At 31.7% G+C, this 15,953-nt stretch overlaps 1 long non-coding RNA gene across 2 annotated transcripts in view; it reads left to right on the forward strand.

Annotated features, from left to right (window-relative positions):
* The window catches only part of LOC142326800 (uncharacterized), a 261,090-nt gene that overhangs the window by 226,209 nt on the left and 18,928 nt on the right, over nt 1–15,953 (forward strand). For both annotated transcript variants that reach the window (XR_012756862.1, XR_012756863.1), the window contains exon 2: nt 14,393–14,501. This is a non-coding gene — a long non-coding RNA (uncharacterized LOC142326800). The remainder of the gene's footprint in view (nt 1–14,392; nt 14,502–15,953) is intronic.

Here is a 15,953-nt window from a genome sequence, read left to right on the forward strand (position 1 = left end):
ACATTCATGTGAAATGAGCTATAAATTTTTAAAATTTAATTCTGAATTTCGAGAAAATACTTTTCCGATTCTCCTGAGTAGTATTTATATAGCTGTAGCTATTAAAATTACATTTAAAAAATTTCTGAAACGTTAATTTATCGCTTATAAAGAGTTTTTTCTTACATCGGCCCGTAAGTTTTAGATCTATAAAAATACAACGTTCCACATGTTAAATTGAAATCATATAAAATATTGATACAGTGGGTTGTAAATACATGATTTATATTGAATCATAAATGAATAATTATCTTTGTTACGCTTATCGGAAAAATTAATGGAGAATATATTTCTCTCTCTTTTAATTGTTAAAAATTATGTCTTTTCTGAATACTTCTCAAAGTTTGTGAAACAGAATTCAATGCCGATAGTTTTTTGTAGTTCATTGTGTATTATATTCCAACTTTTAACTTTTATTTGCATCTTATTATTGACTACAAAAGAGGAATTATGATTGGTTGAAATTTACATTAAATCTACATATCCTAATCTTACACTTTACCTTGGTAACTTTCATTTACACCTTATAATTGGTTAAAAAACAGAGATTATTTTTGGTTGGAAACCACTGCCTAATTATTTGTCACTTATTTTTCGAGTTGTGATTGGTGTAAAGTAGTGACTTTGCTGGACAATGGCATTTGCACTTCTGATTGGTTAGGAAGATGCAGTATTCTGATTGGACAATGGCATTTGCACTTCTGATTGGTTAGGAAGATGCAGTATTCTGATTCGTCATTTACTGAATTATTCTGCAGGGAGTGGTAAAACTTCAGTGTAATCTATTATATGCATGGATGTATGTGTATTGTCATTGGCTGATTCTTTATCGGCATTGCTTTGTGAGGATTAGTATCGTGTCTTGTTCATATTTCACTCATTTTCAGATTGGTACATGAAGGTCGAAATTTAAACAAATTTTCACAAAATTCCACTATTATTAAAAACTAGTGCTTCGCGATCCTTAATATTTGACATATTCTTACATTAACATCAGCTAATGTAAATTTCGTAAAGAAATTATTATCATTAAAGCATATATTTTTACGATTACCTGATACAATATACTAGAATTTGAAAATAAAAATGATAGCCTATAACTTGTCGTGAATCGTTACCAATAAGGATTTTTTAGGATTTAATATTTTCTATGGAATTAAAGTAAATTGTAAAATTACTAATAAATATTATCATAATTTAATTAAAATATTGACTTACTAAATATACCGTCCATTTCGGTATCACTTTAGTTCGAATATTAAAATATTGCAAAGTGATTTTGTTATCAAATAAAAATTTATTTGAAGATGTTTTATTAGTTAGTCTATATTAATATATGAAAAAAAAACAAACATTTGTATGCATATCTTTAAGTGAATACAAATATGTTGAGGTAAATCATCTGGAATGTGATTAATTCATTTAAAATTATATTCGTTGGAATATAAATAGACATTATTTTTGACGATTCGCAAAAATTAATGGGACAAAAATTAAGCAAATAAAATGAACATAAATATTTTGAAGAATGCATTTTAATTCTGAGTAGAAGCTTCCGGAAATGTATTTTTCCTTAATCTTAAAAAAAATAAAAATAAATATCCAATTTGTGATTAATACAAAAAAATAATAAACCGTCTTTTTGAAAAATCAATGACACTCAATTTTATCTGTAAACCCGTTTTGGCCGAATGATTTTATTTACTACAACTTTATTTATTTTTAAAATTCAAGATGAAAGTAATGAAGATGAAAGTAAAACGTCAACATATAAAAAAGAATTCTTGAGATTGTCCTTTATTTTTTAATGTATTTATTTTTAATGAATTTAATTCTATGATTAAAATATTTGCTAACTGAAAAACTTATAAATTCAGAATTTTTTTCTGTTAATACAAATATTTGTTAATGAAAAGTTCATTAATAATGAATCTTAGATAACTTTGTATTCTGCTTGATGAATCAATTTACCACAGAAGGTTACATTACAGAGAAACTTTTTCATGGGAATATCGAAAAGGAATATTTTAGCGTATGATAAATGCCTTGAATGACGAGATTTAAACCTGATTCCCTCGGATGAAAAGCCGATACACTAATTGTAATTTTGTAATTTTTTTTTCAACGTACTATTTACTTCATGAGGGAAGGATTTTTTAATTTTTTTCTGATCTAAATAATTTTCTGCTAAAACATAAACAGATGAAAAATGAAATCAATCACTAGAATAATGATTAATGATAAAGAGGACACAATGATTTATATATTGCTAAAATTTACTTAATATTTATATAACAAAAAGCTGGCAAAATATTGTATGAATCACCTGACTATTAGCAATAAAAATTTAAAAAAAAATCATTTTTCTAAAAATATTCATGTGTAGGATATTTAATTTTATAAAATCTGCTTAAGTAAAGTTTTCTCGAAACGTAGCACCCCCTAAAATAAAAACTAAAATAATAAAAAGAGAGTTTTCGAAAATCTTTTCTGCATTTTAGATCTGAGAGGTCTATAATTTAAGAGCTTGTAGACATTCCCTGATAGATATATATATTATATATATATATATATCAGGGAATGTCTACAGTTAAATATGAGTTCAGTCAATCCTGTGTTATAAGGCTGAAAGCAGTACGACACACGTACGTAAATATGTATGATTACATAAATACAAATGACATTTTTTGTCATGATCACCATACTTTTCCATTTAATATAGCTATTCTAGCTACTACATTCGCTGGAAAAGTAAAAGATTTTAATTTACTAGTGCTGAAAATAAAAAGCGGATATTTTACTTTTGGTTTACCGTAGAATATATGTTTTGGTATAATATACATTACGATATAATATATATATATATATATGTATATGTAATATATATTATTTTTTAACATTCAATTCTTGAAATTCTGATTTCTATAGAATAAAAAAATTAACATTGATTAATAATTAACAATTACTAATTAAAGTTCCTGAAATTTAATTGATTCTGTTCTGTACCCAGAAATAATCATAAAATTGTAAAATTATACACACACACAAATATATATATATATATTATTAGCCGATAGGACGAGCGTAGTAAGCTTTGACTTTGACCCTTTTTATATTTCTGTTACCATGGTAACAGAAATATAAAGTAAAACATTAATTTTTCTTTCTTTAATGAATATTTTAATATCTTAACCCCAAGGGGCTAGGGCCTCAATCTATGGCTCAAAAGCTTTCCCGGGATAATCCTAATGTTTCCTGAAAACTTGAAAGCAGTCGCGGTTGGATGGTTTTCGCGTAATGCTGTTTCAGAAGTACAAACAAACAAAACCCATCACAAACTTTCACAACCAAAAAAAAAATTATTCGTTATCAGCGAAATAAATATCGCATTCTTATCAAATAATTTTAATTCAAAACCTACATGCAAGTAAAGTTTCTTATTTACTTCTGGATCTCGTAATGACATTGTGTAGTATGGGCTGTAATAGAATCATTTTTCCTTTAACGTGATCACGAATTAATAGAGATTAAAATACTGATAAAGAGTACCCGATAACTCAGTAGAAAACGATAAATACGATTACAAATAATAAATATAGTTAGTTACACACATATTTATGAGTTATACAGATGAACGTCAGTGACAACACTCAATCGGTGATTAAAATAATCAATAACATATTTCTTTGCATATTCCCAACTAAGCACTAAGTTGAAAAGAGGCGTATGGATTGCTTCCCTGAAGTATTAGAAAAGAGCTGGATTGGAGTGAATTCTTCTTCAGTTTGTACCTTTCTCTTTCTTTCCTGTTTAGCCTCCGGTAACTACCGTTTAGATAATTCTTCAGAGGATGAATGAGGATGATATGTATGAGTGTAAATGAAGTGTAGTCTTGTACATTCTCAGTTCGACCGTTCCTGAGATGTGTGGTTAATTGAAACCCAACCACCAAAGAACACCGGTATCCACGATCTAGTATTCAAATCCGTATAAAAATAACTGGCTTTACTAGGACTTGAACGCTGGAACTCTCGACTTCCAAATCAGCTGATTTGAGAAGACGCGTTTACCACTAGACTAACCCGGTGGGTCTTCAGTTTGTACCTGAGACGACAATAAAATACTTTAATCGAAAGTTTACTCTAAAAACTTATTCATAGCTTTTAGTTAATCCTTTATGTACAAAAAAAAAGTGATTTACAAATTATTATGATTTTAGTATAAATTAAACGTATTTTTAATGAAAAACAAAAGATTTTATCGATCCCCTGGCGGAGTGTTAACCGTCTCGACTTTTCATCCGGGGATGCGGATTTGAAACCTAGTCATGTATGGAATTTTACATATGCTATGGAAAAATTCCATTTTTATATTCCCAAGTACAAGCTTTAAAAGCTTCTGTAGTGAATTAATCCAGCAAGCAAAAAAGATAAATAAATAAATATTATTATTAAATATTAAAATATTATGTAATATTATATAATATTTAGATATTATTAAATATTAAAGGCTGCAGGCCTGGCAAACCGGTAGCAGTGATTGCATTTGCCTATACACACACACACATTCAGACCCGGTATACGAGCAGGAAAAATTGGTTGAAATAATAATAAATATTAAAATTGCTTTTAAACACTCGGATTATTATCTGTGGAGTTAATCGTAGATATTTCAAATTAGAGACGTCTCTATCAAAATCAATTAAAGGTTGTCTTCCTTTTAAGAGTTTATATTAAATCTTGTTTTATCTGTAAGTTTCTTGAAATCCCTTAATACGTTGAAAAATTAATGGAATTCTTAAATCTAAGTACAGTTTTAAAGCGTATCATTAAGTTAATATATTATTTAACTTATAACATTTCACGTGCTAAAGGAAAGGTAAATTATTTAGTATAATAGAAATATAAATTATATTTTCTTCACCCATTTTTATCTCTCCAACTTTCCCTTTAAAATATATTTATGAAATTCTCATTTCGTATTGGAATATTTAAAAAAAAAAAGAAAGATGTAATGATTATTTTGGATTTGTTTCAGTTAATTTCAAAATAAATGTACTTTAAAGGATGTTAATTATAAAGTAAATATTAACTGCTAATCTCCGTGGTAGAGTGGCAGCATCTCGGCCTTTCATCTGGAGATCCCGGATTCGATACCCGGTCAGGCATTGCATTTTTCATACGTTCAAAAATTCCACTTCTCCTAACTGACTAATGAAGCTTGTTAAAACAACAATAATGAACACTATTAACTGTATTTTCAAAAAAAGATTGGACCCACAATGCGCGTTCTATTAATACTGATTTTAGCTTCGTTTAAAGACTGTTCGTGTAATTCATAGGAGTTAATAGTCAACCACAGTTTTGTATTTTGTGCTTTATCTTAAATAGCGTATTTTACGCTTCATCCGTAAAAAAACGTAAATTTCAAGATACTTTCGGAATTTTGATTAATAAAACATGAAAACTTTTTAAAATAATTTAGTCTTTTGGCATGATTTGTACGTTTTAATTCTTGAACACCCACTACTTTGTAGGGGAAAAGTTTCAGTTCATTTCTTACAGCTTTATGTGCAGTAGCAATTCCGATAACTTGCTGCAATGCTAATTTACGCATTGACTTCGATGGACTTTGGCATAGCATCCGAAATATCAAGTAGCTTCTGTTCTTTCAGTTGAGGTGGTCTTCCATTTCGATCAGCGTCTTCAATAGAGCCTGTTGCCAGAAAGTGTTCGAAAGAGTTTGAACTGCACTGCGGTGAGGAGCAGGAACCTTTTCAGAAAACATGTGCTTCACCAAATCAGTATTCGTGTCGTCACCTTCACAAAAGATGTGTACAAGGAGAAAATACGTTTCTCTACCGAAAGAAACACGTACGCTTCTCATAACTATTGATTCCGAAGTAGTATAAAAATCCTCATATTCAAGCGCCATTTTACTTTCTATGAAAGTAATGATTCTTTTGCGGTTGAACCTGTGGATATGTTTTCTGGATGAACATGTGTTTTTAGTTAAATTTACAAGTTGAAAGAATGGATTTACTGCAAAATATATAGTAAAACACGAATTTGAGATGCCCCCAAAATTACAACAAAGAACCAACAACCAAATGGCGCTTGAACCTGAGTGTCTCTTTTCACGGGTTTATTCGAATAGATTAAATAACGGCTATTTTCAATGATGAATGTATGTTCACGTTAAATTTACATGTTGAAACAGTTAATTTAGTGAAAAATCCATAAACATATGTTAATTTAACATATGTAAAGTTAAACATATGTTTTTACTGCAAACAGCATGATTAATTTTAAATTTATGATGATGATGATGATGATGCAGTTAGTTGTTCATCATTACTTTCAGCAATATGAGTATTATATCACTGATGTATATCTAATAAACATACAATGATCATTATTTACGGTTCATACTTCAAAATCATCGTTGGTTTTTTAATCTTCTTTCTTTTTCCTGTTTAGCCTCCGGTAATTACCGTTCAGATAATACTTTAGTGGATGAATGAGGATGATACGTATGAGTGTAAATGAAGTGTAGTATTGTACAGTCTCATTTCGACCATTCCTGAGATGTGTGGTTAGGAACACCGTTATCCATTATCTAGCAGCTACTCAGTTAACGCTGTAAATTTATAATGATGTTCTGCATCAATCAGGCATCATTACTTTCAGCGAAAGCGAGTGTTGTGGATTTTTTATTTTTTATAGTTGTGATAACTAATTATTGACATCTGATGTTATTTTATTAATATTTTACAAATAAACGGGATTTCTGATATATCTTTGATTAAATAAAAAAAGGGCATATCTAAAAAAACGGTGCGTCCTAAGCCATTTTTAACGGGACATTGAAAGACTTAATCGGAAAGGTACTTTGCGATCACCCGGAACTATAGGTCCTAGTCCCATGCGTCTAGCGGCCACCGTTCTCGAGATACTAGCGCGAGCGAAATTCGCTTATGTCAATTCACCTCAAACAAACTTTTCACTACGAGTTTTTCAGTAAATCTACTCCTTCATCTTGTAAATTTTAAAAAAACTATGATGAGGTTTTGTATCAATCAGTCATCATTACGTTCAGCGAAAACGGGGTGTAACATCATTTTTCAAGTTAATGATTCTTTTATTGTATATGTTCCTTCAGATTTGCGAGACTAAAATAAAGCCACAAAATACAGTAAATTTATCGATCAAACAGCTTCTACATCACAATTCATAGTTTGTTATAAATGCATTTTATTATAACATACTGTACACTGTCTATGACGTCAGGGGATTCCCTATAGTAGCTATCAATCATTCATAATTAGTTGTTTTTTTATGTTTTGGTTTGATAGATATTACAATAACATTGATCTTTAATCTCTACTTAATGTAAATTACAGTATTTCTGCGCATGCGCAGTAGTATATTGATCGATGTATGTTACGACCAAATAAAAGACTATTCGTATGGTATTTTCACCAATTTTAAGCTAATTATCAATACAAATACGGGTTTTTAATACTACAAAATGGTGGGAAACAATTTAAAGCATGGTATCGTAATAAAGAAAAGAATCAAAAGAATTAATTGAATTTTACAATAATAAAGTCGAAGCTGAAATCCCAGCCTGGGATTTTTATGAGGTTAAAGATGATAATAAAGACGAAAAAACTGAAATTATTACCGGTACGTATGTTTAAGCAATACCATACAATCATCACAATTATTCACCTTATTTATAATAGATGTATTTTCATGTCGGTTCAAATACTCAGACCAAGTAAGCAAAAATAGAGTACCTATTTAACAAAACTTTTTAAAAAGTCATTGCGGAAAGAATATAACATTTTGTTATTTCAACTAGATCTTATTTTATTTTTTTCAATCATAATGCAATAATGTTTATACAGTGCAATAATATGAATGTCGGCTAATTTTTTAGAGGAGAAACCATTTCTCCTCAAATGGTTTTGGGTTCGTTCCCTTAAAACGATCTAGCATAATTATATCACAAAAATCAATCAAAATCTAACCTGGATACAAGAAACTCCAAGAAAAGAAATAAGAACTTTTTTTAACTGTTGGATTTACGCAACTAGATTTTTTGAATTTCTTGTTATTCCATTACCTTAACTTATGCGTATTGTTCTATTTTTCCTGAATGATATACTTAATTTAGTTAAACGAATTTTATTGAATAAACTTACCACCAAATTGACTGAATCTTGTTAAAATTTTAAAACAAAAAGTTCTCCACCGATTAGTATGGTGGAGAGGTTGCTTTTCTGTCATTCATTCGGATGGTCTAGGTTCGAAACATGATTATAGTCGGGATTTTTTAACACGCTGTAAAATTCATTTCATATCATAAAAAAGGGTTTGGCAATTGGGTACAGATTTATAGTTCCCAGAGGGAGAATAAATAAATAAGCTTTACCTTACTATTCTTGATGAAAGTTATATATACATATATATATATATATACACGTACATAAAAGAAAAGCTTAGACTACCACATTTTCTATAAAATCTTTTAATTAACACATTTCATATATTCATTCTACACCTTTTTGTAGAAGATTAATGATGTCAAGCGTGTGTTTCGAAGACTGTGACGGAAGCATTTTCATATGATTCGCTCACTAAGGATGCATTTTAGCAGACACGCTTTAACCCAAATAAATTTGAAATAATTTACATGAAACAATATTTGAATCTCGTTTGCGATTTCTCTTTGATAATATATAATGACTGTTAATAAATGAAGTACTTGGAATTTCTTATACTAGTAGTAAATTTCTTATACAAGTATTAAAGTGATGAGAATAGAATGTCGTAAAGTTAATTAATATTCTTTGTGTGTTAAGTGATGAGTGTGATTCCTCTCATTATACTCTTAATGTAAACAGCTATAAGTTAATTAAATATGGGATAAAATAAATAAATTATTACTATGAATTAAGACTAGACTGCTCTGCCACTTTCCCCTTCGATGGAGTAATAAAGTGAAAATGATAAAACTATTGTTTGATTGAAAAAGCAATAAAAAACCAATGAAAAAGCAGTAAAATGCTATTACAGGTTACCTTTCTTTATTTCTTCTAATTCTTGACATTTTATTACTTTCCTTAGTATTTTAAGTCCCTCCTCTATGAATCATGAGACCTTGCCGTTGGTGAGGGGGCTTGAGTGCTCAGGGATACAGAGTAGCTGGACCGAAGGTGCAACCATATCGGAGAGGTATCTGTTGAGAGCCAGACTAAGGAATGATTCCTGAAAGAGGGCAGCAGCTCTTTCAGTAGTTGTTAGGGGCGTGAGTCAGGACGACTTAAACGGCCGTATCAACATCACTCAGTCCTCTGAGTACTGCGCAGCTGAAAGCAATGGAAAACTACAGCTGCTTTTTTTCCAAGAAAATGTGGCTCTCTGCATTTTCACGTAGCAATAATGGAGGCGCCTTCCTTGGTAAAATATTCCGGAGGTAAAATAGTCCCCCGTTCGGATATCCGGGTGGGGACTACTAAGGAAGGGGTCACCAGAAAATTAAAAAATAACATTCTACGAGTCGGAGCGTGGAATGTTAGAAGCTTGAAAAAGGTTGGTAGGCTAGAAAATTTAAAAAGGGAAATGGGTAGGACAAATGTGGATATAGTAGGAATTAGTGAGGTTCGGTGGGAAGAGGAAGGCGACTTTTGGTCAGGTGATTTTAGAGTAATTAACTCAGCGTCAAATAATGGGCAGGCAGGAGTAGGTTTCGTGATGAACAAGAAGATAGGGAGGAGAGTGGAGTATTTCAAAACGCATAGCAATAGAATCATTGTAATAAGGATAAAATCAAAACCTAAACCGATAACGATTGTTAACGTCTATATGCCTACAAGCGCCCATGATGATGATGAGGTAGAGTGTGTATACGAAGAGATTGATGAAGCAATTAAACACGTAAAAGGAGATGAAAATTTAATAATAGTTGGAGATTGGAATGCAAGCATTGGAAAAGGCAAGGAAGGAAATATAGTGGGTGAATACGGGCTGGGCAAAAGGAATGAAAGAGGGGACGGACTTATAGAATTTTGCACGAAGTATAATTTAGTAATTGCCAACACCCAATTTAAAAATCATAATAGAAGAATATACACTTGGAAAAAGCCAGGCGATACTGGAAGGTATCAGATAGATTATATCATGGTCAAGCAAAGATTTAGAAATCAACTCGTTGACTGCAAAACTTACCCTGGAGCAGACATTGATAGCGACCATAATTTGGTGATAATGAAATGTAGATTGGGGTTTAAAAACCTGAAGAAAAGTTGTCAGATGAATCGGTGGAATTTAGAGAAGCTTGAGGAAGAGGAGGTAAAGAAGATTTTTGAGGAGGACATCGCAAGAGGTCTGAGTAAAAAAGATAAGGTAGAAAATGTAGAAGAAGAATGGGAGAATGTTAAAAAAGAAATTCTTAAATCAGCAGAAGCAAACTTAGGCGGAATAAAGAGAACCGGTAGAAAACCTTGGGTTTCAGATGATATATTGCAGCTGATGGATGAACGTAGAAAATATAAGAATGCTAGTGATGAAGAAAGTAAAAGGAACTATCGGAAATTAAGAAATGCTATAAACAGGAAGTGCAAACTGGCGAAAGAAGAGTGGATTAAAGAAAAGTGTTCAGAAGTGGAAAGAGAAATGAACATTGGTAAAATAGACGGAGCATACAGGAAAGTTAAGGAAAATTTTGGGGTACATAAATTAAAATCTAATAATGTGTTAAACAAAGATGGTACACCAATATATAATACGAAAGGTAAAGTCGATAGATGGGTGGAATATATTGAAGAGTTATACGGAGGAAATTAATTAGAAAATGGTGTTATAGAGGAAGAAGTGGAAGTTGAGGAGGATGAAATGGGAGAAACAATACTGAGATCTGAATTTAAGAGAGCATTAAAAGATTTAAATGGCAGAAAGGCTCCTGGAATAGACGGAATACCTGTAGAATTACTGCGCAGTGCAGGTGAGGAAGCGATTGATCGATTATACAAACTGGTGTGTAATATTTATGAAAATGGGGAATTTCCATCAGACTTCAAAAAAAGTGTTATAGTTATGATACCAAAGAAAGCAGGGGCAGATAAATGTGAAGAATACAGAACAATTAGTTTAACTAGTCATGCATCAAAAATCTTAACTAGAATTTTATACAGAAGAATTGAGAGGAGAGTGGAAGAAGTGTTAGGAGAAGACCAATTTGGTTTCAGGAAAAGTATAGGGACAAGGGAAGCAATTTTAGGCCTCAGATTAATAGTAGAAGGAAGATTAAAGAAAAACAAACCAACATACTTGGCGTTTATAGACCTAGAAAAGGCTTTCGATAACGTAGACTGGAATAAAATGTTCAGCATTTTAAAAAAATTAGGGTTCAAATACAGAGATAGAAGAACAATTGCTAACATGTACAGGAACCAAACAGCAACAATAACAATTGAAGAACATAAGAAAGAAGCCCTAATAAGAAAGGGAGTCCGACAAGGATGTTCCCTATCTCCGTTACTTTTTAATCTTTACATGGAACTAGCAGTTAATGATGTTAAAGAACAATTTAGATTCGGAGTAACAGTACAAGGTGAAAAGATAAAGATGCTACGATTTGCTGATGATATAGTAATTCTAGCCGAGAGTAAAAAGGATTTAGAAGAAACAATGAACGGCATAGATGAAGTCCTACGCAAGAACTATCGCATGAAAATAAACAAGAACAAAACAAAAGTAATGAAATGTAGTTGAAATAACAAAGATGGACCGCTGAATGTGAAAATAGGAGGAGAAAAGATTATGGAGGTAGAAGAATTTTGTTATTTGGGAAGTAAAATTACTAAAGATGGACGAAGCAGAAGCGATATAAAATGCCGAATAGCACAAGCTAAACGAGCCTTCAGTAAGAAATATAATTTGTTTACATCAAAAATTAATTTAAATGTCAGGAAAAGATTTTTGAAAGTGTATGTTTGGAGTGTCGCTTTATATGGAAGTGAAACTTGGACGATCGGAGTATCTGAGAAGAAAAGATTAGAAGCTTTTGAAATGTGGTGCTATAGGAGAATGTTAAAAATCAGATGGGTGGATAAAGTGACAAATGAAGAGGTATTGCGGCAAATAGATGAAGAAAGTAGCATTTGGAAAAATATAGTTAAAAGAAGAGACAGACTTATAGGCCACATACTAAGGCATCCTGGAATAGTCGCTTTAATATTGGAAGGACAGGTAGAAGGGAAAAATTGTGTAGGCAGGCCACGTTTGGAGTATGTAAAACAAATTGTTGGGGATGTAGGATGTAGAGGGTATACTGAAATGAAACGACTAGCACTAGATAGGGAATCTTGGAGAGCTGCATCAAACCAGTCAAATGACTGAAGACAAAAAAAAAAATTTAAGTCATTGATCGACCAAATAGATCAATTAGGTCTCGAGGTATTGTAATTTCGTGTTATCAGCATTTTCCATACCATGTTATAACACAGAGAGAAGAAATATTTGCTCATATATCATCTCAAAAATTGAGGAAATATTTTGGGCAAGGTGTGACTTGATTCTCTGAGTGTTTTAATTCATTTCCCGTCCCAGTAGATCAATTAGATCTCGAGTTAATGAAATTTTAAAGTTTTCGGGATTTTTCTTATTTTATAGTATAGGGAGGATAAGGGGAAAAAAAATTATTTAAATTTATAAAAATTTCATATAAAATGAAATTAATACGTACGAGTACAAAATATACACAAAATTAGCAAAGTAAAGTAGTTGTGAGAATTATTTTTTCTCTCAACTGCTTCTTTTCTATTTTCATTAATTTTTCTACAAATACTTATAATTGTTTAAGAACTGAAATAAATACCTTGTCATAAATTGGAATCTTTGTGAACAGATATTGGTCCATTCCTTTGTTACAAAAATTTAAATATGGTTTATAAAACAATATATATATGGAACGTAACAGTAAGATAAAAAATACTCTTGCCCAGATAAAAAACAATAGATACCGCAGATAAAGAGATGTTAAAGTTCCAATTTGGTGCATAATAATGAACCACGCTTCTAACTTGCTCCGTTAACATTTTTTCAACCTTAAAATGAGTGCAATTCAAGAACGACTCAACCAATCTTCATAATATTTTCACAACCACAACTTCAGATGCACTACTACAGCATATCTAAATTTCAGTTAAATTTATCATGTACTTATGAAGATTTTTGAGCCAAAAAAAAAAATGTATATATAGGCATATAAAAAAATAATAATATAGAATAAATATTGTATGTGTGTGTATGTGTACGTTGCAGTCTGTTCAACTAATGATAAACAATAAGCAAAACCCGTCGGTCCAATAAGATGAGGATATGTATAACATATAAATGTAGTTTTGTACAAATTCAGGCCAACCATTCCAGAGACGTGGTTATTTGAACCCCAACCACTAAAGTGCAGTGGTATCCACAGCGGAGTATTCAAATCCGAATAAAACAAACTAAATTATAGTAGGATTTGATCCTCGGAAGCTTTGATTTCGAAGATCAGCTGTTAAACGACTCTTAAATGAATTGTATTTTTGTACCCCTCATACCTCAAAAATAAAGAAGATTTGTTACCCCCTCCCACCGAGTCATCAAACATAACACCGTATTTTTCGTTGAAAAGTCGGTAAAAAAAGATTTCTGTCTGTATTTTGCATGTTAACGTTATGAAAAATGTAAAGAAATATACACAGTGATATTAAAGTATGAAAACGGCTTCATATTTCAAAACTACTTTATGGTACTAGTGCTAAGCTGTAGAGGGGAAGCATTTTGAATATTTCTTGTTTTTCGGTATCCTTTCAAAATTTATCGTAATTAGTAATTTAAGACAAAAAACATTTACCTAAATTTTAAAACTAAATATTGTTATAATTAAAGTAAATAATATCAATTGACCTAGCCATTTAATTTTTAGTAATGTTGCAAATTATTATTTATTGTATATTATTATTTTTTGTCTCGGAGATTCACATCCGGAATTTCAGTATGAGGGGCCATTGGGGCATACCTCATTCAATGCTGTGGTGCACTTAACACAGGATTAAGTGCACCAGGATTAAGACGTACCATCCTGCACGTCTCCAGAATTACCGATTTTTGGGTTTTTGTAATTATGAGAAAAATTAAGATCCAGGCCAACCTTTTCTATGTACGAGTACTTTTTTAATTTTTGTTAATTAATCCGTTTGCTGTAATCACAATGGGAATAACTTCTGTTGAGTTCAGTCTATAAGTTTCCTTATACTCTATTGCCAGAGAGTTGTATTTGATTATTTTATCTGTTTTAGCCTTATTAATATTGTGATCTGTTGGGTGAGTGGCATCAATGAGAAGAGCAATTTTTTTCTCTAATGTTGTGTAGAACCGTCTGGCCTATCTGCAGCAACAAATTTGACGGTATGTAATTTTTCAGTATGTATACAGTCTATAATGCTCATTTTCCGTTGTAGGTTTGGCCTTATATTCATAATAAGGACAATACTCCTTGTCATCTACAAATCCTAATTTTAATCCCAATGCCTGATGAACAATGTTTACTGTAAGATTGTGGCTATCAGATATTCCGTGTTAGTCAAGTTAGAGCAACCTACCGGGTTGGTCTAGTGGTTAACGCGCCTTCCCAAATCAGCTGATTTGGAAGTCGAGAGTTACAGCGTTCAAGTCCTAGTAAAGCCAGATATTTTTATACGGATTTGAATACTAGATCGTGGATACCGGTGTTCTTTGGTGGTTGGGTTTCAATTAACCACACATCTCAGGAATGGTCGAACTGAGAATGTACATGTAAAATGCTCAGCCCAGGGGAGTGTCCTTTTAACTCTAAGGAGCCTCTCCACCTATCGGCAGCAGGTCCGGCATGGCAGGTCGGCTCCTCGTTTGGATTTTTTACATGCCTGCTTCCAACCCCCAGGAGAGGTAACCGAGCCGATTATGTCGTTCCCGGCCCTCCCCCCAGAGACCGGGACTCGGTCTTTTCGCCCTTAGTTGAACCAAAAAAATATTTTTACCTCCTTTCCACTTCAACCTAGGACTAATGAAAAATTTTGTAAAAGCAATGAAGTATAGTCCCGGATTTTTGTACATCAGGCAGAAATTTCCGAATGTAAGTGAAGGAAAAATTAAAGAAGGAATATTTCCTGGTCCTCAAATAAGAGAGTTGGTCAAAGATGATGTATTTAACTCGATGTTAAATAATGTAGAAAGTGCAGCTTAGGCTTCATTTAAAGACGTTTGCAAAAATTTTCTCGGCAGTCAAAAATCCGACAATTACCATGATATTGTTAATCAACTTCTTACTTCAGACAGAGCAGAGCTATGGGATGTAATACGTCTTTGAAAATACATTTCCTCCGCGGACAACCTCGGAGACGTAAGTGACGAACACGGTGAACGTTTCCACAAAGATATTTCGGTGATGGAAAGCCGCTACAAAGGGAAATGAAATACTAACATGCTAGCCGATTACTGTTTGACGTTACGTTAATTCGGGATGTGTCCGAGGCTATTTATAAAAGAAAAGAATCAGTGAAATCAGTCTAACACAAGTATGACCATGCAAAATTATAAATTTTACAGATTTATCTACATTTTCCCTTTTTTGACGAGTAATTTATTTAAAATTAAGGGTGATAGAAAAATTGTATTTACAGATCTGTAACGTACGGAAAAAAAGGAATTCAAGAAATGGTATATCATACTTAAAGAAACTTTTTTTTTGTCTATCAGTGTAATTATTAATATATTTAAATTAAAAAAAAAAAAAAAGTTAAAAAATATATGAATATGAAGACAGATTCAAACCGATGTGTGCGTGGTAAGTTCTCCGTGGAAAATTAATATATAAATTAG

Source organism: Lycorma delicatula, chromosome 6 (genome assembly GCF_047948215.1).
Source record: "Lycorma delicatula isolate Av1 chromosome 6, ASM4794821v1, whole genome shotgun sequence".
Classification (NCBI taxonomy): Eukaryota; Metazoa; Arthropoda; class Insecta; order Hemiptera; family Fulgoridae; genus Lycorma; species Lycorma delicatula.